At 45.6% G+C, this 24,141-nt stretch overlaps 1 long non-coding RNA gene across 3 annotated transcripts in view; it reads right to left on the bottom strand.

Moving 5' to 3' along the window:
- Positions 1–2,018, bottom strand: part of LOC127583400 (uncharacterized) — a 74,649-nt gene extending 72,631 nt beyond the window's left edge. For 2 of the 3 annotated variants that reach the window (XR_007958250.1, XR_007958252.1), the window contains exon 1: positions 1,654–2,018. This is a non-coding gene — a long non-coding RNA (uncharacterized LOC127583400). Of the gene's footprint in view, positions 1–602; positions 685–1,653 lie in introns of those variants that run through there. The other variant, XR_007958251.1, reaches the window with a different exon arrangement.
- Between the last annotated feature and the right edge of the window lie 22,123 nt (positions 2,019–24,141).

Genomic DNA, 24,141 nt, shown 5'->3' with positions numbered 1-24,141 from the left:
TTCTGGCGGAAATACTCAGCCCAGATCTTATTCTGACCTCTACCCCCACTGCTCAATCGAAAATGCACCCTCTGAACCTCGAAGCAGGTTATGCAACAACTTTAAATTTTTTTAAAAAAAATTACCGGCGGTAATAACCAAAGCAGAGGTGAGGTGTGTTAAAAATTGAACTCAACTTCAAAAGGGGGGGGGGGAACGGGGGAAATTAAACTTTCCTTTCCATGCAGAGCTGCACCGGCGAGCAGTTACACCTAGAAACCAGCAGGAGGAATTAAAACAAACGGCATGCAGCAAAATATTAAACCAGGCATTGCAGAACTCCACTGATTCCACAAGCCAATTCATTCCCAGCTATCACAAAACATGTGAAAATTCAAACAAATTTTGCTTTAAAAAAAAATAAAAAGCAATGCATCTCTGCATCCTCCGGAATATGATGCAGGGATTCGCTGCACGGCGGCGAGGTCTCTCTGAAGGTCATCCCTGCTTAAATGGTTTTTTTTTAAAAAAAGATGTCTTGCAGAGCAAGGGGTTTTTTGCATTTAACCCTCATCTCTATCCCGGGAGTGGGATAGAGAGGGGGAGACAAGCTGGATTTTTACCACGTCTGCACAAGCACCCAGCTGCGACTGCAGTGTTCCGCTAACTTTTCCTGTCCTACACCATTGGAAGCAGGTCTTCCCCGCAGTAGCTGAATCAGCCAACCTCTCTTAAAGGGGCGGGCCACCAGAGGAGGCAGCACGCCGTTTCCCTTTTTTATTTCCCCTTGGCCGATTAAATGCAACCGCCGCTGGAGGGCAGATTTGCCCTGTGTGGCTTTGCAGTTTTAAAAAAAAGCGAAGCGGGACAATAATGATGCACCCTTGGTTTACAATGTGGCGTAACCTTCCCATCGGGACACGAATTTACGATTGCAAAATTCCCCTTACCTTCGAACTAGCGTTGCAGTAGCTGTGAACTTTGCATCATTCCCTTTAACAAGGTCCCCCAGATGCTGTCAAGTGATAGACAGAGGGTGCATTACATTGCAAACCGCCTTAAAAAGGGGGAACTAGTTAACAGAAACAAATGTCCTTTGCACCCCCCCCCCTCCGAATTTGGGAGCTGCTATTTGAAGGGACGAGAGATGCAGAAGTTTGCAGGGGGTAGGTCACTGGCGAAGGTGCTTCGGAAGCAACGAATTCCCTCAGTGCCGCTGTGCGGACAAATCAAGGAGAAGTATTTCGCAGTACGACACATCGTCGGCACAGCAAGAAGCCATTCGGCCCAAGGAGCCCGTACTGGCCTTCCATCAAAAGCATTCCTGTTAACACCACCGCCGTTCATTTTACTGCAACATTGCCTCCTTAATTTATACTCCTGATGCAGACAGGCAATGCCTTTAATTTAAAAAAAGCTCAGTCAAAAAGTGCACCGCACTCTATATGCAATGCATATTTTATACCGAAATATATTCTACAAGGGCTATAACCGACGGCAGATCATCGCCAACTTTTGCTGGATTAAATTTGCAATTTTTAAATCTTATCCAAATATATTTTGCAATAAAATATTAAATGTAATTATTTAAAAAATAATAATTTCTTAAAATACTTAATTGTAGGTCATTGAGAATCACTCTTAATATCGCCCCTTGCCCGAAAAGAAAGTTACCTTGTTGCCCGAGCAAACCTTGTACAGAGACTTGCTATCCAGCAGCTTCCGAATCCGGGACGCTCTGATTTGCTGAGGTCTCGCAGTCTGAATACTGAGGTAAACCGGGACGTGCCAACAGCCAAAGAAAGAGGCCAAGCTAATGGGTCCTGATGCAATCCCGGCCGCTGAACGTTACTTGTCAGCATTAAATAAACCTGAAAGCACAGTTTTTCTCCCCTCCGAACGCTCGGAGTACGCAGTCTTTGTATATCGATGAGGAATGCATAGATTGCGGACACTGCTGTTAGAACATAAGCTCTCCCTCTCTAAATATTGACTGATGACTGGGAGTGGGATGCTTTGTCTTGAGTCTGCGTGTCCTTGCAAACTCATGGGGCAAGTTGGGGCTTGTCAGCAGCTGTGGGAGGGATTAAACTTCATTCTGTGTATTGGAAGACTTTGCATTTATGTAGCGCCTGTAATGTAGTCCCAGAGAGCAGCTGTGGGAGACGGGGCAGCACGCTCCAAGCATTGGGTCAGTGACGGTCGGCATGGGGTCGGTTAAATAAAAGCTCAGCGGGTCAGGCAGCATCTGTGCAAAGAGAAGCAGAGTTCATATTTCACTTGGAAGACTCTTTGTCAGATATTCCGAGCAAGGATCGCGGAACTGAAACATTAACTCTCTCCCCCCCCCCCCCCCCCCCCCCCCAGGGATGCTGCCCGACTAACAGAGTTTCCAGCTTTTTCTGTCTTCAATTCAGATTTCCAGCGTCTGCATGTTTTTCTTTTAAGTTCACAGGGATAACTCCCCCTCTATCTCCCACTCCCCCCCCCCCCCATAGTCGACTGAGAGAGTAGCAGGGGTGTATCAGCTCATCTGAAAGACCATGCCAACAGTGCAGCATTCCCGCAGTACTGCACTGACCACGCCGACAGTGCAGCATTCCCGCAGTACTGCACTGACCACACCAACAGTGCAGCGTTCCCGCAGTGCTGCACTGACCACGCCAACAGTGCAGCATTCCCGCGGTACTGCACTTACCACGCCGACAGTGCAGCATTCCCGCGGTGCTGCACTGACCACACCAGCAGTGCAGCATTCCCGCAGTACTGCACTGACCACGCCGACAGTGCAGTGTTCCCGCAGTACTGCACTGACCACGCCGACAGTGCAGCGTTCCCGCAGTACTGCACTGACCACGCCGACAGTGCAGCATTCCCGCAATACTGCACTGACCACACCGACAGTGCAGCATTCCCGCAGTACTGCATTGACCACACCGACAGTGCAGCATTCCCGCAGTACTGCATTGACTACACCAACAGGGCAGCATTCCTGCAGTTCTTCACTGACCACACCAGCAGCGCAGAGGGAATGCTGAAAGACGACCAGCTCCAATCTCAGAGTAGGGCTTGAACCCACAACTCCCAGGCTCAGGTATGACCGGTCAGCCACAGTTGTGGTTGCCCTCTGCCCTAAGCGTGCAATGCACACTCCCATCCCCTGTGATCTTCCCAGCGTTGCTTGTTCTCACCAACGTATTTAAGGCTGACGAGGCATTTTATTGTACCTGAAAAGTGACTGGATAACACTTACCTGGGGGGGGGGGGGGGGGGTGTCTGTTGTACAAGTGGAGCAGGGGTGCAGGGAGTGTGTACAGTAACCGTACTATGGTTCTTACATGGCCACCTATCTGGTGTGGGACCACATGCAGTTCCTCATCAACTGGCCTCGACAGACTGAAACCTTTGCTGTGTTCCACTTCTGCAGTGGGTACTAGTCATAGCAGAAAAGTTGGCCATTTGGCCCATCATGTCTGTGATGGACTGTGAGAAATTTTGGGCCCCGTATCGAAGGAAGGATGTGCTGGCCCTGGAGAGGGTCCAGAGGTGGTTCACAAGAATGATCCCGGAATGAAAGGCTTAACCTATGAGGAGCATTTGATGTCTCTGGGCCTGTACTCGATGGAGTTCAGAAGGATGAAGGGGGATCTCATTGACACCTACTGGATCCTGAAAGGCCTGGATAGAGTGGACGTGAAGAGGATGTTCCCATCAGTGGGAGAGTCCAGGATCTGCGGTCACAGCCTCAGAATAAAGGGACGTCCCTTTAGAACTGAGATGAGGAGGAATTTCTTCAGCCAGGGGGTGGTGAATCTGTGGAATTCGTTGCCACAGAGGGCAGTGGAGGCCAAGTCATTGGGTGTATTTAAGGCAGAGGTTGATTGGTTCTTGATTGGTAAGTGGGTTAAAGGTTATGGGGAGAGGGCAGGAAAATAGGGTTGAAAAAAATCAGCCACGATTGAATGGCAGAGCAGACTCGATGGGCCGAATGGCCTAATTCTTCTCCTATATCTTACGGTTTTATGGACTCTTTGAGGGAGTCATCAGATTAGCCCCAGAAACTTTGTCCCTTTCATATATAAGACTGTTCAATTTCCCGGGTAGAGCGAGTCAGTAAGAGTGTTGAACATGCAGCACTAACTCAGGAAGAGAACCGGAGCAAGTGAAGACCAGCCAGCCCCTCGAGGCTGCAGGAAGATCATGGCTGATGCAATCACTTTCCTGCGTTTTAGTCTCAGTCCGGGGTTCAATTCCCGGGAAGTCACCAAGGGAAAAAAAATAGGCCACAATGGCCTTTGCCTACAGTTCCTGCTCCTGGTCCCAACTCAACGAGTGTGAATGCTGTTCTGGGTTAGAGGAAGTTGAACCAGGTTATGATGCTGTCTGGAGTGTTACAGGTCACTGACGCTCCGACCAGACTTGTGGTTCTATGGTGCTTTACACATCATTCCAAAGTGCATTATAACGCATGAAGTACCACAGCAGTAACTGTTGTGATGGGGGGGACCTCAGCGGCTCAGATCCCATAATCTGCCATCTCAGAATGACTTGATAATCTGATTTGAAGTGATGTTGATTGAGGATAAACATTGACCAGGACAACATTGCTCTTCCCTGGAATAGCACAATGGGATCGTTTACATCCATCTGAGCTTAGGCAGGGTCTTAATTTAGTGTCTCATCCCGATAACGGCACCTTCAGCACTCCAATTTGTGCTCAGGCCACAGAGTCAAGGAGACTGAGGGGTGACCTGTAGAGGTGTGTAAAATCATGAGGGGCACAGACAGGGTGAATGTACACGGTCTTTTTCCCAGTGAAAGAGAATCAAAAACTTGAAGGCATCGGTTTAAGGTGAGAGGGGAAAGATTTAAAAGGGAGCTGAGGGGTAACTTCTCCACACGGAGGGTGGTGCGGACATGGAACGAGCTGCCAGAGGCAGTGGTTGAGGCAGGTACAATAACAACCGTTAAAAGATATTTGGACAGGTACATGGAAAGGAAAGGTTTTGAGGGATGTGGACAAACACGGGAAAGTGGGGCTAGCTTGGATGAGCATCTTGGCCAGCATGGATGAGTTGGGCTGAAGGGCCTGTTTCTGTGCTCTATTACTCTATGACTAATAGAGTTGTATTACTCTGTGACTAATACAACACAGAAACAGGCCCTCTGACCCATGATATTCATGCTGACTGTCAGGTATCCACCTATACTAATCCCATTTTCCAGCACTTGACCTATCGCCTTCTATGCCTTGGCAATTCAACTGCTCATCTAGTTACTTCTTAAATATTCTCTACCTCCACCACCCCCTCAGACCATGTGTTCCAGGTTCCAACCGTTCTCTGAGTGAAAAAAATCTTTCTCAGACCCCCCCACCCCCCAAACCTACTCCTTACCTTAAACCTATGCCTTATGCTTCAGACATATGGGGAAAAGTTTCCCGCTTTCAACCATAGCTATGCCCCTCAATTTTGCATACTTCTCTCAGGCACCCTCCCGCCAGCCTCCTCTGCTCCAAAGGGAATAAACCCAGCCGCTCCATTCTCTGAAACGCCCCATCCCAGGCTGTCATGGTTCCGAGTGCTAGTTCTCGATTCTGCACCTTATTCCCATTGATGGGGCCTTGTTGGGCAGCAGATGGTTTCCACGCACTATTATTTGCCTAATGACACACACCTGAGTTCCATCAGGAGACTAGTATAAGAACCCTGGTTTCACAAACACTGGTTGCCAGATTATTGGTCCATCTCTGGGCATACTTTGTCTCCTGGCTGCTTAGAGCTGGTAACTCTAGAGCAGTCCTGGTTTTGCTGTTTCTCCTGGAAAACTCTGTTTCTGAGACAGAGTCCTGAGGCAAGATTGCAAGATTCCTTCTGTTTTCTGTGTGGTGTTTGGTACTGAGGAAGCATCCCAACTCCAGTCTCATTCTGGTGTTCCACATTTGGGTTCTCTGTGATCTTGCTCTTTGTGTGACATTGTGATACAGGCAACATCCCAGTGAACTCCTCTGCACCCTCTCCAGTGCAATCACTTCTTTCCTACAGTGCGTTGACCAGAACTGCACACAGGACTCCAGCTGTAGTCAAATGAATGTTTCATAAAGTTGTACTGTAACCTCTTGACTTGTATATGCCGTTCCCTGACTAATGAAGTATCTTGTGTGTCTTCCTTATTACCTTATCTGCCTGTGCTGCCACCTTCAGGAATTCTTGGACTTGTGCACCAAGGTCCCTCTGTTCCTCTATACTACCTTGGGACCTACCTTTCACTGTGTATGTGCTCCCTTATTAATCCAACCAAAATGCATCAGCTTTAAATTCCATCCGCCATCTCCCTGACCAACGTATCAATACTGCCGTGTGGTCTAAGGCTACTCTCCTCACTATCAACACCACCACCAATTTTGAGGTCATCTGCAAACTTACTAATCATACCCCCTGTGTTCACATTCAGATTGTTGATGTATACAACAGACAGTAAGGATCCCAACAATGATCGCTATGGTACACTGCTGGGCACAGGCTTTCCAAACACAAAAACACCCCTCCACCATCATCTTCTGTCTCCAATTGCCAAATTAATTTTGGATCCAATTTGCCAACTTGCCCAAAATCCTGTGAGTACTAATCTTTGGACTAGTCTCTCAGGTGGGACCTTGTCAAAGGACTTACTGAAGTCCATGCAGACTACAACAACCATACTGACCTCATCAATACACTTTGCTACACGTTTGAAAAGTTCAAACAGATAGGTCAGACAGGATCTCCACCGACAAAGCCGTGATGACATTTTTTTGATTAATTCCTGCCTTTCCCCAAGTGCAGATTAATCCTAGAGTCATTGAGTAATAGTCATACAGCACGGAAACAGGCCCTTCGGCCCAACTGGTCCATGCCGTCAAAGATGCCCCATCCAAGCTAGTCCCATTTGCCAGCGTTTGGCCGTTATTTCCTTGCACCTTATTGTCTACCTGCACTGCACTTTCTTTGTAGCTGTGACACTTTACTCTGCATTCTGTATTGTTTTACCGTGTACTACCTCAATGCACTGTGTAATGAATTGATCTGTATGAACGGTATGCAAGACAAGTTTTTCACTGTACCTCAGTACAAGTGACAATAATAAACCAATTCCATTCCAATCCCATAACCTTCTAAACCTTTCCAATCCATGTACCTGTCTAATTGTCTGTTAAAAGTTGCCATTGTACCTGCCTCAACCACTTCCTCTGGCAGCTCAAAATTCTGGCAGAAGATTTTTCCAATAAATTTCCTGTCAGTGACATTAGACTCTCACCTGTTGTTTCCTGACTTTCCCCACTGCCCTTCTTGAATAAAGGTTTGCTGTCCTCTAATCACCTGATACCTCACTAATTAGCCTCTTGCCCTGGATGAACTAATAAAGTGCTTTGGGATTTTCCTAATCTTTTGTGTCCCCTGTCTGCCCCTTTCTTTTTGGTATCCCACTGTCATTTCTATGCCCCTGTCTCCGAAGTGGGGCATGTACCCACAACTCCGGGACTCGTGGGTGAGAGAAATACCCTGAGGTTGCACAGCGGGCATTTTCGTGAAATGATGGGTCTGACATTTGGACCTTTGGGGAGGGGGAATGGAACACATTTTATTACCGAAAAAGCACCCTCCAGTCACCCAGTAACCAAGCTGCGTAGTTGCCCGCTGATGATTTGAAATCGCGAATTGTCTTATTTGGATGGATGTCATTTAAAAAGATGTTGCAGCTGCTGACTAAAACTGAATTCTGGTTGGGGATCTGGCAAAGCTGAGTAACTCAATCCAGGTCAAAAAATGTCACTGCATCATTGGCATATAAATCCATAAAGTATCATGTAATCGTTGCTTCCTGACTTACCTTGTCTCCTCCTTTCCTTCTTGCAACCTTGGTGGTGTCTTGCATTGGGAACTGCGGTCTCTCGTTATGGTTTCTTAACAGCACAGGAACGGGCCCTTCGCTGTGCTGGACTAATTAAACTAATAAACTAATTAAGCTATATAAAAAGGTAACACTAATGATTGATCCGTACACAAATGTAAGGGCTTGCACTGTTGCATATAGTATTTTATGTTGAATAAAGTCTATTTTGGATTTTAAAAAAACTAATAACACCATCCCTTCTGCCTGCACATAATCCATATCCCTCCATTCCCTGCATATTCGTGTGCCTATCTACGAGCCTCTTAAACACCTCTGTTGTATCTGCCTCCACCACCACCCCTGGCAGCACATTCCAGGCACCCACCTCTCTGTGTAAAAGAAAACTTGCCCCGCACATCTCCTTCGAACTTGCCCCCTCTCACCTTAAACACATGCCCTCTAGTATTAGACATTTTGACCCTGGGGTAAAAGATACCGGCTGTTCATGCCTCTCATAACTTTATAAACTTCTATCAGGTCTCCCCTCAGCCTCCGCTGCTCCAGAGGAAACAACCCTAGTTTGTCCAACCTCTCCTTATAGCACCTACCTTCTGATACAATGGACTAAAACGTATAGTGTGTGACTAAAGTTATTCTCATCACATCTTCAAATCATACAAATTGGAAGCAGGAATAGGCCACACCATCCCTCAAGCATGTTCCATCATATAATAAGATCATGGCTGATCTGATTGTAACCTCGTTCCTGTCTAAAAGGCAGGCACGTGAATATGCAGAGAATGGAGGGATATGACTCATGCAGGCAGAAAGGATTAGTTTAATTAGGTGTTATTAGGTTAATTAGTTCAGCACAACATTGTGGGCCGAAGGGCCTGTTCCTGTGCTGTACTATGTTCCTATGTCGGTTCCTTTCCCCAACAGATGCAGCTCGACCCGCTGAGTTCCTCCAGCTTTCTGTCTGCCATCCTTGTCTATCCATGGTAACCTTTCGACCCCTTGCTTCTCAAGTATCTATCTACCCCTGCCTTAAAAACATTCAATGACTCTGCTTGCATTCCCCTTTGAGGAAAGGAGTTCCAAAGGCCACAGTCCTGTGAGAGAAAAAAAATTGCCCTGTCCTCTGAATTAAATAGGTGATCCCTTATTTTTAAAACAGTGACCTCTACAAGAGGAAACACCTCGATCATGTCCATCCTGTCAACCTCTGTCAGGATCTTACATGTTTTCAATCAGGTCCTCTCTTCCAAACTCCAGCCAATACAAGCCTGTCCCATCCAACTTTTCCTTATGTCAATCTACCCATTCCATGTATCAGTTTAATAAACCTTCTCTGAACTGCTTCCAATGCATTAATATTCTTCCTTAAATAAAGAGACCAATACTGTGCACAGTACTCCAGATATAGTTTCACTAATGCCCTGCAAGAAACTGCAGAAAATTGTCTTTCTGCAATGAAACCTTCTTAATTAATTGACTGTCCTAAAAATATTTTAATACATGGGGCTTGATGGTGGTTATGGTTACTGAGACCTGACCTAATGAACTGCTGATAGGAATTTCAATCCCACAGGAATTTCAATTCAATCAGGAGCAAGGTCGGATGCAGAGGATGGTGCAGCTTCCTCACTGTTCCAGCAACCCCAGGTCGATCCCGACCTACTGGTGTTTCTAGGTGGAGTATGCCCATTCTCCCTGTGTCTGCGTGTGTTTCGCCTGGGTGTTCTGGTTTCCACCAACGTCTTAAGGACGTGTGGGTTTGCTGGGTTAAATGTAAGTTGCCCCCAGGTGAGGTGGCAGGAGATTAGGGGTGAAGTTGATGGGTCTGTGAGAGAGAACAGGTTGCATTGGGGGAATGGGATTGACCTCAGAGCCGGCATAGACTTGGTGGACTGAATGACCTCCTTTTACATCATGAGAAAATATGGAAAAATTGTATGGAATGAAAAATTTAGGATCAATAATTACATGATAAGATGTCTTTATTAGTCACATGTATACACAGTGAAATACATCTTTTGCATAGAGTTTTCTGGGGGCAGCCCACAAGTGTCGCCACGCTTCCAGCGCCACACATAGCATACCCACAACTTCCTCACCCGTACGTCCTTTGGAACGTGGGAAGGAAACCGGAGCACCCGGAGGAAACCCACGCAGTCACAGGGAGAACGTACAAACCGGAATTGAACCTGGGTCGCTGGCGCTGTAATAGCGTTACGCTAACCGCTGCACTACCATGCCTGCCCCCAATTATTACAATCAGATTCAACTGCATCGACATAGGGAGGGAAATCCGCCATTTTCATTGGTCGGCCTACTGTTTCTCCAAGCGTTGGCCTGATCATCGCTCCCCACTGAAGTGATCGGGTAATCCCCTCACTTCAAGGGCAGTTAGGGTTGGAGTGAAATAACTTAAGACATGCTCACATCCTATGAACAAATAAAGAAGGCTCTGAAACAGATCTTTAGAGCATAAGAAATGGGAGCAGGAGTAGCCAGACTCTGAAAACAGATCTTTAGAGCATAAGAAATGGGAGCAGAGTAGCCAGACTCTGATCTTTGTCACTGATCTACTTTCCTGTTTCTTCCCTCCCAACTTACCAAAACACCGCCTACTTCAGCCTCCCTGACTCTGGTGTAGAGAATTTCAAAGACCTTTGACAGAAGGAAACTCTCCTCACTTCCATTTTAAACCAGGAGCTCATTATTTCAGAAATAAGGTTTGGTTTGTAAGGAGAGGCCTGTTCACAGTTACAGCAACTGATGTTCAGTGTTTGCACATGAATCCAGAACTAAGTCGTCAATCAGGACCCCTTGCAGATCTGTAAACCAATCCCACTGAACCTACCAGAGGTTTTCTGGAGAATCTTTAGACAGAGTGCAAAAAATAAGCAAAAATGTGTCTTCAACCACTTCACTGCAACAACTGTGTTAGTGTAAACGCATTACTATATTTCAGGTTTCGCACATTTTCACTGAAGCATCAAAGAGGATGAGCCTTATACTTAACATCTGTCAAACAGAGGTGTTCTACCACCCCATTACTACTGAACTGCACTGCTCACCAACAATTAAGGTTCAGGGTGAAACCCTGGAAAACGTGGACCACTTCCCACATCTTGGGAGCCACCTCCTCGTGAAGGTAGACATTGATGGTGAAATTCACCACTGCTATCAATGCACCATTGTCAATTGAGAAGAGGGCATTTGAAGATCATGATCTCAGACCTGACACAAAACTCATTGTCCACTTTGCAGCAGTAATCACTGGCTTCTTATACTGTTGAGAGCCGGACTACCTATAGCAGGCATCTCGAAGCATTGGAGAAATATAATGTTGTCTCCATAAAACCTTCCAAAGTCACAGGCTACATTGGGCAGGCCATGTCATTCCTTGGCCAATGCAAGACTCCCAAAACAGACATTCTTCTCCAAGTTCTGTCATAGGAAGCGATTGCCAAGCAGACAGAGGAAAAGATTCAAGGATGTGCTCAACACCTTCTTAAAGAAATGCCACATCTCTGCTGCTTCCTGGGAAAGGACTCAATCCAAAATGTCGACGGTCCATTTCCCTCCACAGATGCTGCCTGACCCGCTGAGTTCCTCCAGCACTTTGTTTGTTGCTCCTAATTTCTGGCCAGCCTCCCCTCTATTGACTCCGTCTACACTTCCAGCTGCCTTGGGAAAGCATCCAACATAATCAAGGACCCCACCTACCCCGGACATTCTCTCTTCTTCCCCCCTCCCATGGACAGAAGATACTAAAGCTTTAAAACACGTACCAGCAGGCTCAAGGACAGCTTCTATCCCACCGTTATAAGACACTTGAACAGACCTCTTGTACAGTAAAGATGAACTCTTGAGCTCTCAATCTACCTCATCATGGCCCTTGCACTTTATTTGTCTACCTGCACTGCACTTTCTCTGTAACTGTAACGCTATATTCTGCATTCTGTTATTGTTTTTCCTTTGGTTCTATTTCTGTGTACTTATATTTGGAATGATCTGTCTGGGTGGCTTGAAAAAACAAGGTTTTTCATTGTATCTCGGTACATGTAACAATAATCAACCAATTACCAATGTCTGGTCAAAGTGGAGTACAACAGAGAGAGACAGGCCCTTCTGCCCACCATGTCCATGCTGAGCATGCTTCTATCTACACTAATCCCATTTGCCAGTACTTGGTCTGTATCATCAATGCTTTGGCAGTTCAACTGCCCGTCTAGGTCCATTTAATGGTTGTGAGAGCCTCTGCCTCCACCACCTCCTCAGGCAGTGCGTTCCAGATTCCGACCATCCTCTGGGTGAAAAAGTCCTTCCTCAGCTCCCCTCTAAACCTCTTCCTCCTAACCCTAAAGCCCCCTGTGCTTCTCCTCAGCTGCCCACCCCAAGGGCACCATCCGTCTCAGCTGTGGCAGAGTTTGCAATTCCCCACACTGACCCCTTCAGTCATTCAAACTCCGCAAATCTGGAGTGAAGGTAAACCAGAAGGACTGTCAAAGAAGAAGAGTTTTATCATATGCTACATTGTGACAAGAACTTCCATCCATAAAGCCACCTTACGCAAAACAGGATTTGCAGGAGGCTTATCAAACAGATAATTGATGCCAGACCACAAGAGAGATATCGGGACAGGCGGTCAAAGGCTTTAAAAGGCATTTAAAGAAGAGAACAACAGATAGATACAGAGAGGGGCTTCCTGAGCACAAGGGAAAACAATAACTGAATGCAGAATAAAGTGGAACAGTGACAGAGGAAGTGCAGTGCAGGTAGACAATAAGGTGCAAGGTCATAACGAGGTAGATTATGAGGTCGAGAGTCCATTTTATCATACAAGAGGTCTGTTCAATAGTCTTCTAACAGTGGGATAGAAGCTGTCCTTGAGCCTGGTGATACATGCTTTCAGACTTTAGTATCTTCTGCCTGATGGGAGAAGTGAGAAGAGAGAATGTCGGGGAAGTTGGATCTTTGATTATGTTGGCTTCTTGAAGGGTGGTGACGAAACATGAATGCAGAGCACCACTTGTGGCCCAATGTGTGTTGTTGATGGGTTCAACCCAACCTCCCTGCTTTTGTACGTCATTTTGTACCATGAATCTGGAATCCAAAAGCTTACTAACTACTTGCTTTAGTGAGAATTACTGGGTTGGTTGCCGGGAGCTCGGAGGATGGTGTGGCCTTGGCTCCATGTATCTCAATTATTCAACGATTACTGGGTCTCGTGCATATATGATGTTTTTGGTGAAGGTATGTTCTCCCCCTACAGTTTGAGATAGATTGTAACTTCAGCCCACTCGGTCCTTGCAAGGATAATGTTTTCCAAATGCTCCTCATGTGAGTGGATCCTGGCCGATCAAGGCTCTGCTTCACTTTACATCTCAAAGTGATGAAATGCACAGTTATTGTCCAGTTTGTCCAGTCCACAAAATACCACAGCTGTTGGAAATCTGAGATTAAGAGATGAGAATAATGGACATACTCAGATTCCATGGGAGGAAGGAAGCAATGTTCATGCTACAAGCTGTGGAATGCTCATCAAATTCAAAGGCATTCAACATAAAAACAGTCTCTCCTCTTTTTTATTTCAAAAATAAACTTTATTCTTAATAAAACAATATACCAAGGAAGAAACAGTGCAAAACTTTTATGTTCATGGTGATTACGTTCAGTAGTGTAAACTTATTTTTCATATAAAACCATAGCACCGTTGCCACTCATGTGCCCCTGGGGTGATACACCCTTTCATTGCTTGAAGGCCTTCCACCCAACTCGGCCTCTCCATGTGCGGTAGCAGAAGGAGGCCCAGACTGAGGTCCTTCCCCACAGAGCCTTTGCATTGGCCGCACCGAGCTTCGGTGTGTCCCTCAGCACGTACTCCTGCAGCCTGGAATGTGCTAGTCGGCAGCATTCCCTTACGGACATCTCGCTGTGCTGGGAGACCAACAAGTTTCAGGCAGACCAAAGGGCGTCTTTCACTGAGTTGATGACCTTCCAGCAGCACTTGATGTCTGTCTCGGTGTGTGTCCCCGGGGACAGCCCGTAGATCAGAGACTCCTCTGATCCGCAGCTGCTTGGGATGAACCAGGACACGGACCCTTGCATCCGTCTCCGCACCCTCTTAGCAAATCCAGTCTGCAAAGAGGTGGGTGACCGTCTCTTCCAAACAGTCTCTCCTTTCCTACCAACAACACATGACCCCTTGGACATTTATAGAATTTAGTACTTTTAAGCCAACCAATCACATCAGTAAAAACATCCATTACAGTCAGTATTGTGTGACCAAAACCTGATGATAAACAAAACAAAGATTAGTTAAGTGACAAGCAAAACAACTCCCCAGATCAAGGCCCCGACAGATACCCACTTCTCAAAGTTTACTCCACTTTTGTTATATCTTGAGGTCATTTGCATTTGCAAAATCAGTCGTTGGAGATCATAAAAGATTATACAAAATGTCTCTGGTTGGTGTTGCAACATAACAGAAGTTCGTTAAGCAGAAAATGCAATTTAGAAACAGGTTGGTCTGTGTTACAATTCATGCCTTCTCATAGAACCCTGTTTTTTAAAGTATGAGACCTGTCACGTGAGGCTTCAAAGCCAGTAGTGTTGATTCTGGAGTACTCGATGCCCTCTCCTTCACGTGGACTGATCTGATTTCAGTCAGATTTAAGGTAGGAGCACGACAGTTGACCACGGCACCAACGAGCTAATAAGGAAAATTGTCCAGTGTTCCTATCCCTGCTTACAGGTCAGTGACCTGCTCCCACTAAGTGTGAGTGTTGGGCAACCTGGGGTTTAGGCTCAGTCACGGTCTACTGCATGGTACCTGCAATCTACTCTATCCCTGAAAGTGGCTGCACAAGTTGATAGGCTGGTAAAGAAGGTGTACGGCAAATACAATATTTAAAAGGCTCTTCGATAGTAGGCACATGAATGTGCAGAGAATGGAGGGATATGGACATTTGTAGGCAGAAGGGATTAGTTTAGTTTGGCATTTAATTACTAGTTTAGATAGTTTGGCACAACATAGTGGGCCGAAGGGCCTGTTCCTGTGTTGCACTGTTCTATGTTCTATGTTCGATGTACTCCATTATCAGATTAAACCTTAGAGCTAAAAAAATGTGGCATTCTGACCACTGTGCCTGTGACAACTCTTACCGATGAAGAAATGTCACTTGAGGAAGACCCCAGATAGAGAGCTTTGCTCTCCAACCCAATTCTATACCTGAGTCTGTGTCCTGCTTCTGGTCAAGGTGGCTTTGGTATTGGTATTGGTTTATTATTGTCACTCGTACCGAGGTACAGTGAAAAACTTGTCTTGCAAACCGATCGTACAGGTCAATTCATTACACGGTGCAGTTACAATGAGTTAGTACAGAGTCCATTGATCTCAGGCTAAGATCTCATGCTGGGTTTGGGTCAGATTTAGATTTTATACCCAGAAGGCACCAATGTAGAACAATTTCCCAACAATTTCCTGCTCTGTCCAAGACCCCAAGAAATTGCAGAGAGTTGTGATAACACGGAAACCAGTCTCCCCTCCATGGACTCTTGTCTACACTTCCTGCTGCCTTGGGAAAGCAGCCAACATAATCAAAGACCCCACCCATCCAGGTCATTCTCTCTTCTCCCCCCTCCCATCGGGCAGAAGATACAAAAACTTGACAAGACATACTACCATGTTCATGTCAGCTTCTATCCCATTGTTATAAAACTCTTGAATGAACCTCTAGTATAATAAAGATGAACTCTTTATCTCTCAATGTACATTGTCATGGCCCTTGCACTTTATTTGTCTGCCTGCACTACACTTTCTCTGCAACTGTAACACTTTATTCTGCATTCTGTTATTGTTTGCCCTCGTACTACCTCAATGCATTGGTGTGATGAAATGATCTGTATGGATGGCATGCAAAACAATGTTTTTCACTGTACCTCGTTACATGTGACAATAATAGACCAATTACCAACTGTGCAACATTTCCTCAGCATGGCAGTGGAGTGTCAGTTTGTGTTCAAGCATCTGGCATCAGACCCACAATCTTCCAACTCGAAGTTGTGTGTGCTACTGAACGAGCCACGGGTGACCTAGACTCACTGTTCACCAAGGGTTTAAACCTCAGCTCCTACACAAAGAATCCCCAATCTGAACTGGGGCTAACAGTTCAGAATGTAGAACAATACTGAGCTGACTGCTTTGACACTGACCTCGGGTGCTGTCTGTGTGGAGTTTCCACGTTCTCCCTGTGACCGCGTGGATTTTCTCCTGGGTGCTCTGGTTTCCTCCCACATTCCCCCAGAACCAGAATCAGGTTTATCATCACTGACGTGAAATTTGTTGTTTTGCGGCAGCAGTACAGTGCAAGACGTAAAAATTACTATAAATTACAAATAAATAGATAGTGCAAAAAAAAGAATAACGAGGTAGTGTTCATGGACCATCCAGAAATCTGATGGCAGAGGGGAAGATGTTTCTGAGTCATTGAGTGTGGGTCAGCAGTGTGTAAGAAGAGAAAAATGGAGCTAATCCTTCAGGAGTTGGTAACCTGAGGAAAGATCGCTGACTTGATTCGTTAACCCTGTCTCTGTCTGCACACACACTGCCTGAACAGCTGAGTGTTTCCAGAATTCTGTTGGTTATATCAAGTTCAAGTTTATTGTCACAGGCATACATACTCAGGGTATAAATGCCATAAAAATGAGCTTCTTGCAGCAGCAGCACAGTACGTTACAAACATGACAAACTTAAGATAATATCAACTTAAATTAACATAAATTATACGACAAAATAAACTTAACGACATTAGTGAAAGTTGAGAGAGAGGAAAAATGAAATCCAGTCTGAGGTAGAGTTAGGGTTTTTCAGGGCAGTTCAAGAACCTGACTGCAGTGGGGAAGGAGCTGTTCCTGGACCTTGAGGTGTGGGTATTCAGGCTCCTGTACCTCCTGCCTGATGGCAGCATCGAGAAGAGGGCATGGCCCGGATGGTGGGGGTCCCTGATGATGTCCCTTCCTGAGACATCACCTCTTGTAGATGTTCGCGATGGTGGGGAGAGATGGAGCTGGCTGAGTCCCACCACTCTCTGTAGCCTCTTGCGTTCCTGTGCATTAGAGCTCCCATACCAGGCCGTGATGCATCCAGTCAGAATGCTTTCCACCCGCTGTACGTCCGTAGAAGTTTGTCGGAGTCTTCCATAACATGCCGATTCTCCTTAAACTTCCAAAAAATTAGAAACGCTGGCGCGCCTTCTTCATGATTGCTGGGCCCAGGATAGATCCTCCGAGATGTTGACGTCCAGGAATTTGAAGCTGCTCACCCTTTCCACCGCTGGCCCTTCAATAACGACTGGTGTGCGTTTGCCTGACTTCCCCTTCCTCTGGATATTGGAGCAAAATACATTTGAGGAAAACTGCAGTGCATCTTTTTTTCTGAGTGAACGAGCACAGTGTAACATATTCCACAGCATCACAAAATTTCCTACATATTTAATTTTTACATGCTTACATTTCTCCAAAATTAGTATAGGGTTACTGTTGATGGTTGTTGTGAACTCAGTGGGTCAAAGGGCCTGTTTCTGGATTGTGTAACTTGATGACACAGGACATTTTTTTGTTTTCTTTTCTATTTGTGTTCTTTCTTGTAAAAATTGTGTATAATTTATGCTTAATTTATGTTTTTCTTGTGAATGCTGCTTATCTGATGCTCTGTGCCTGTGATGCTGCTGCAAGTAAGTTTTTCATTGCACATGTGCAGATATGTACTTGTGCATGTGACAATAAACTCGACTTTGGACTTTTTTGACTTTGACTCTTCTACCTTTAGAAGGTTTGAACTAATGGCCTATTTTCACACAGTCTACAGATGTTATTTAATCTAGGTTTGTTGAGGCAGGGTTGGATTAGTGTCCAGATTGTTGTTTCTCTTGTGTTTTTTCTTGTAGTTTTAGCTTTCTTTACACTTGCTTATATGTCTATATAATCACACGTATAATGGGCATGCACAGTAGTGTAGCGGTTAGCATAGCGTTATTACAGTGCCAGCAACCCAGGTTCAATTCCTGCCGCTGTCTGTAAGGAGTTTGTATGTTCTCCCCTTGTCTGCGTGGGTTTCCTCCAGGTGCTCCGGTTTCCTCCCATGTTCCAAAAGACATACAGGTTAGGAAGTTGTGGGCATGCTATGTTGGCGCCGGAAGCGTGGCGACACTTGCGGGCTGCCCTCAGAACGCTCTACGCAAAAAGATGCATTTCAACGTGTGTTTCGATGTACATGTGACAAATAAAGATATCTTATCTTATCTTATCTTACCAAGGTCCCAGAGCTGGCTCTGGACATGCAGTGCACACCACTGTGTATATTCAAAGCCTTTCACCGCATCAAACACACAGAGTGACCCAGAACCAATTTGCAGGCTTTGTGCTCTATACAATGAATCATCGAGTTTTGGTCACACTTTATAACTAATCACAAAAGGCACAAAAACATTGAAAACTATTCCCATTTCTAAACGCACTTTACACTCCATCGTTCACAGTGTACGTCTGCAGCTGCAGTCAAAATAGGGTCAGTTATAATTTTAAATCCGAGATTAGAACATAGAACAGTACAGCACAGGAACAGGCCCTTTGGCCCACAATGTTGTGCCAAAGTAATTAAACTAGTAATTAAATGCCTAACTAAACTAATCTCTTCTGCCGACACAATATCCATATCCCTCCATTCTCTGCACATTCGTGTACCTATCTAAGAGCTCCTTAAGTGCCTCTATCATATCTGCGTCCACCACCACCCCTGGCAGCACATTCCAGGCACCCACCACTCTCTGTGTAAAAAACTTGCCCTATACATCTCCTTTGAACTTTTCCCCTCTCACCTTAATTGCATACCCTCTAGTATTAGACTTTTCGAGCCTAGAATAAACAGAGGAGGAACAGAGGGATCTTGGGGTCCACGTCCATAGATCCCTCAAGGTTGCCACACAGGTCGATAGGGTTGTTAAGAAGGTGTATGGTGTGTTGGCCTTCATTAGTCGGGGTATTGAGTTCAAGAGCCGCCAGGTAATGTTGCAGATCTATAGAGCTCTGGTATTGGTTTATTATTGTAACTTGTACTGAGGTACAGCGGAAAACTTGTCTTGCATACCGATCATAAAGGTCAATTCATTACACAGTGCAGTTACATTGAGTTAGTACAGAGTGCATTAGGGGCATTTGAGAGACTCTTAGATAGCCACATAAATGATAGAGAAATGGGGGGGCTATGTGGGAGGGAAGGGTTATATAGATCTTAGAGCAGGATAAAATGTCGGCACAACATTGTGGGCCGAAGGGCCTGTACTGTGCTGTAATGTTCTATGTTCTACAACCTTATAAACTTCTATCAGGTCTCCCCTCAGCTTCCGCCGCTCCAGAGAAAACAACCCAAGTTTGTCCAACCCCTCCTTATAGCACATGCCCTCTAATTCATGCAGCATCCTGGTAAACCTCTTCTGCACCCTCTCCAAAACCTCCACACCCCTCCTATAATGGGGCGACCAGAACTGAATGCAATACTCCTGATGCGGCCTAACCAGAGTTTTATAAAGCTGCAACATAACTTCCTGACCCTTGAACTCAATGCCTCGACTAATAAAGGCAAGATTGATAGATTTTTCCTGATCGAAGGTATTAAGAGTTATGGGGCAAAGATATCGAGCTTGGTTACCAGTCAGCCATGACCTCATTGAATTATGGAACAGCCTCAAAAGGGCCGAATGGGCTCCTACACAATAAAGCCACTAAGGACAATCCTCACGTTACAGGTGCTAGTTTAGAGCTTTTCTTCAGAACAATCATGTCATGGACTGTTGACCCTATCAGCCTGACTGGAATTTAACTGAACCAATTACTTCACAGGCAAAGGGCTCCTGAAGTAAAGTAGATGAGTGTTTAATTTCAGGGATTGCAATGAGACCTTGCTTTTGTTGTGCCAACTACTTAGATTTTCATTGAGAATATTCAGATTGAAAGACCATATCTGGGCATATGCAGATTTCATGAACTAAAGAACATCACACAGTAATCTGTCTTTGACGGCTCTATACCCAAGTGTGCAATAACTTTTCGTTGTGTACTTTCATTTGGTTCAGTAACCTTATAAAAGGTACAAATCAAGATGATGCAGCAAAAACTGGATAATATGCTATAATTAGCCCCGTATAAAATGAAAATGACTCCAAAATCACACTGATATAGTTCTCAGATCCCAGAAAAAGGAGAGAGCACTGTGTTTTCTCTCTATATTTACAGACATCCTGTTTATCTTAACAGTATTATCTTTGATAGATAGCATTAAGAAATTGCCATGAATTACACACAGTAAATGATAAAAAAATAAGGGCTAGCCAGTGGAAATGTTTGGGTAGCTTCTGTGCCGACCAATCAAGCTGTAACTGATTGTGATTGAGGCACTATAATTCATAAGAAAAATATTCTCCACCAACTACATTTTCTGGAGAGATTACTCTGCCTTTATTGGGAGAAGGTTTCTCCGCTAATTAAAAGGAATTTTTAAAGTAAATTGATTGTAATTGCAGTAGAATAGAATACACTCCACCCACTTCCATCTCATTGTCTGGGGTCCCGTTCTCAACCATAGAACCATAGAACCATACAGCACAAAACAGGCCCTTCGGCCCACCATGTTGTGCCGTCCATCAAACCACCCTCACACTATCTAACCCTTTCCTCCCGCATATCCCTCTATCTCACATTCCTCCATGTGCCTATCCAACAAACTCTTGAACCTGTCCAATGTATCTGCCTCCACCACCACCCCAGGCAGTGCATTCCATACAACAACCACTCTCTGGGTGAAAAACCTCCCCCTGACATCTCTCCTGAACCTCCCACCCATAACCTTAAAGCCATGCCCTCTCGTCTTGAGCATTGGTGCCCTGGGAAGGAGGCGCTGACTGTCTACTCTATCTATTCCTCTCAATATTTTATATACCTCTATCATGTCTCCTCTCATCCTCCTCCTTTCCAGTGAATAAAGCCCTAGCACCTTAAGCCTCTCCTCATATTCCATACGCTCTAATCCAGGCAGCATCCTGGTAAATCTCCTCTGCACCCTCTCCAACACCTCCACATCCTTCCTATAATGCGGCGACCAGAACTGAACACAGTACTCTAAGTGTGGTCTAACTAGAGTTTTGTAAAGCTGCATCACTACTTCGCGGCTCTTAAACTCAATCCCACGATTTATGAAAACTAGCATCCCATAGGCCTTCTTAACTGCTCTATCCACCTGTGAGGCAACTTTCAGTGAACTGTGAATATGAACCCCCAGATCCCTCTGCTCCTCCACACTGCCAAGTACCTTGCCTTTTATCCTGTACTTTGCCCTGGAGTTTGTCCTTCCAACGTTTTCTTCAATATGAAAATAACTGTCAACACAATAATAAACTCTGTTTTCCGCTCCACAGATGCTGCCTGACTTGCTGGGTGTTTCCAGCATTCTCTGGCTGTGCTAGCCTCACACCTCCCTATGCCTCCAGCTCCTCATGCCTCTGAGATATTTCTGCTCCACTAATTCTAGCCACCGGACCATCCCTGAATTTAATGTGGTTAATGTGTTCCATCAGTTGGAAAATGGCGGTAAATTGGTTTATTGTTGTAACATATAGCGAGGTACAGTGAAAAACTTTGTTTTGCATGCCGTCCATACAGATCATTTCATCACATCAGCACATGGAGACAGTGCAAGGGAAAAGCAATAACAGAATATAGAATAAAGTGTTACAGCTACAGAGAAAATGTAGTGCAGGCAGACAATAAGGTGCAAGGTCATAATGACGTAGATTGTGAGGTCAAGAGTCCAGCTTACCGTACTAGGGGACAGTTGAGTAGCCTTATAACAGCAGGATAGAAGCTGTCCTTGAGCCTGGTGGTACGTGCTTTCAGGCTTTTGTATCTTCTGCCCAATGGGAGGGGGGAGAAGAGAGAACGTCCGGGGTGGGAGGGGTCTTTGATTATGTCGGCTGCTTTACCGAGGCAGTGAGAAGTGTAGACAGAGTCCACGGAGGGGAGGCCGGTTTCTGTGATGTGCTGAGCTGTGTCCACAACCCCCTGCAGTTTCTTGCAGTCCCGGGCAGAGCAGCTGCCGTACCAAGCCGTGATGCATCTGGATAGGATGCTTTCTGCGGTGCAACTATCAAAATTGGTGAGGGTCAAAGGGGACAAGGCCTGGACGAGGCTGGTGTAGTCAGCTGTGCATTGTATACACTGCAAAGAGGCAGGAGGCAAGGGAAAGGTTTGACCCAGAACAACATCCTGAAACTCAAACCAGTTCTGGAACTGAGGAACCAGTTTGAACCAATTTGCCCGTGCCAGCAGGCTGACCTAATAACTGAGCCAAACTGAGATACCACAAATGTTGTGTGATAACGTTCCTGCCATGTACCTCTGTATACTTTTCCATATAACAGGGTGTGAGCACCATACATAGAACAGAACAGGCCCTTCGGCCCACAATGTCTGTGCTGATCATGATGCCAAATTAAACTAAATCTATGTGCCTGCACATGATCTGTGTCCCTCCATTCCCCGCATATTCATGCGTCTGTATAAATGCCTCTATCATACCTGCTTCCACCACCACCCCTGGCAGTGTTTTCCAGGCACCCACCACTCTCTGTGTGAACAACATACTTCACATGTTCCCTTTAATTTTTTCCACTCTTATGGGAACCTGAGCTTTGGGTGTACACTCCCATGGACAAAGTATTCTATTCTGTGCATTTTAACAATAACTGCAGTTTCATAACTACTGCACTAGCACATTAGCAACCTTCTCCCTAGAGGAATGGGATCATCAGTCAGCTCCGGGCTGGACTCCAGCCCACTGCACTTCTCAAGGACAGTGGCTCTCATTAAGATTAACAGTGCAAGGGTTGGAACTTCCACAAATGTTGTATGGCACCCTGGGACAAATTACACGGAATCCAGATTTAAACTATTTGGAAAGAACATTGCACATGATCAAGCTGGAAAGCATGGTTCAAGTCAGCGGGGTTCAGGGGAAGGTTAAGAAATAGGAGCAGTAGATTTAATCCCCGGAGCAACAAACAATCTGCTGGCGGAACTCAGAAGGTAAATTGGTTTATTATTGTCACATGTACCGAGGTGCAGTGAAAACTTTGTTTTGCATGCCATCCATACAGATCCTTTCATTACAACAGTGTATTGAGGTAGTACAAGGTAAAAGCAATAGCAGAATGCAGAATGTGGGCAGGCACAGTAGTGTAGTGGTTAGCATAATGCTATTACAGCGCCAGCGACCCGGGTTCAATTCCGCCCGCTGTCTGTAAAGAGTTTGTACGTTCTCCCCGTGTCTGTGTGGGTTTCCTCCAGGTGCTCCGGTTTCCTCCCACATTCCAAAGACGTACGGGTTAGGAAGTTGTGGGCGTGATATGTTGGCGCCGGAAGCGTGGCAACACTTGCGGGCTGCCCCCCAGAACACTCTACGCAAAAAGATGCATTTCACTGTGTGTTTCGATGTACACGTGACTAATAAAGATATCTCATCTTACCTTAATATAGTGTTACCGTCACAGGGGCAACCTTTTTTACACAAAGGCTGGTATCCATGTGGAACGAGCTGCCAGAGGAAGTGGTTGAGGCAGGTACAATAGCAACTTTTAAAAGACAGTTGGACAGGTACATGGATTGGGAAAGTTTAGAAGGTCATGGGTCAAATGCTGACAAGTGGGACTAGCTTGGATGGGGCATCTTGGTCGGCATGGACCAGTTGGGCTGAAGGGCCTGTTTCCGTGCTGTGTGACTCTGACTCTATAATATCCAGTAATCCATCAACCAGTTCTGAGTGCAGTCAATAAGATGAGATTTCTTTATTGGCCACATGTACATCGAAACACACAGTGAAATGCATCTTCTGTGTAGGGTGTTCTGGGGGCAGCCTGCAAGTGTCACCACACTTCCGGCGCCAGCATACCATGCCCACAACTTCCTAACATGTACGTCTTTGGAATGTGGGAGGAAACTGGAGCACCCGGAGGAAACCCATGCAGACATGGGGAGAACATACAAACTCCTTACAGACAGTGGCCGGAATTGAACCTGGGTCGCTGGCGCTGTAAAGCGTTACACTAACCGCTACACTACCGTGCCTGTCTGTATGACTGACCCTCCACAGATTCACCACCCACTGAGTGAAGAACTGCTCCTTATTTCTGTCCTAAATGGCTGTGTCCTCATGAAATCACTGCTAAATAT

The sequence above is a fragment of the Pristis pectinata genome, chromosome 26, assembly GCF_009764475.1.
Source record: "Pristis pectinata isolate sPriPec2 chromosome 26, sPriPec2.1.pri, whole genome shotgun sequence".
Classification (NCBI taxonomy): domain Eukaryota; kingdom Metazoa; phylum Chordata; class Chondrichthyes; order Rhinopristiformes; family Pristidae; genus Pristis; species Pristis pectinata.
The sequence above is the reverse complement of the archived record's forward strand: the minus strand, read 5'-3'. Positions and strand labels throughout refer to the sequence as shown.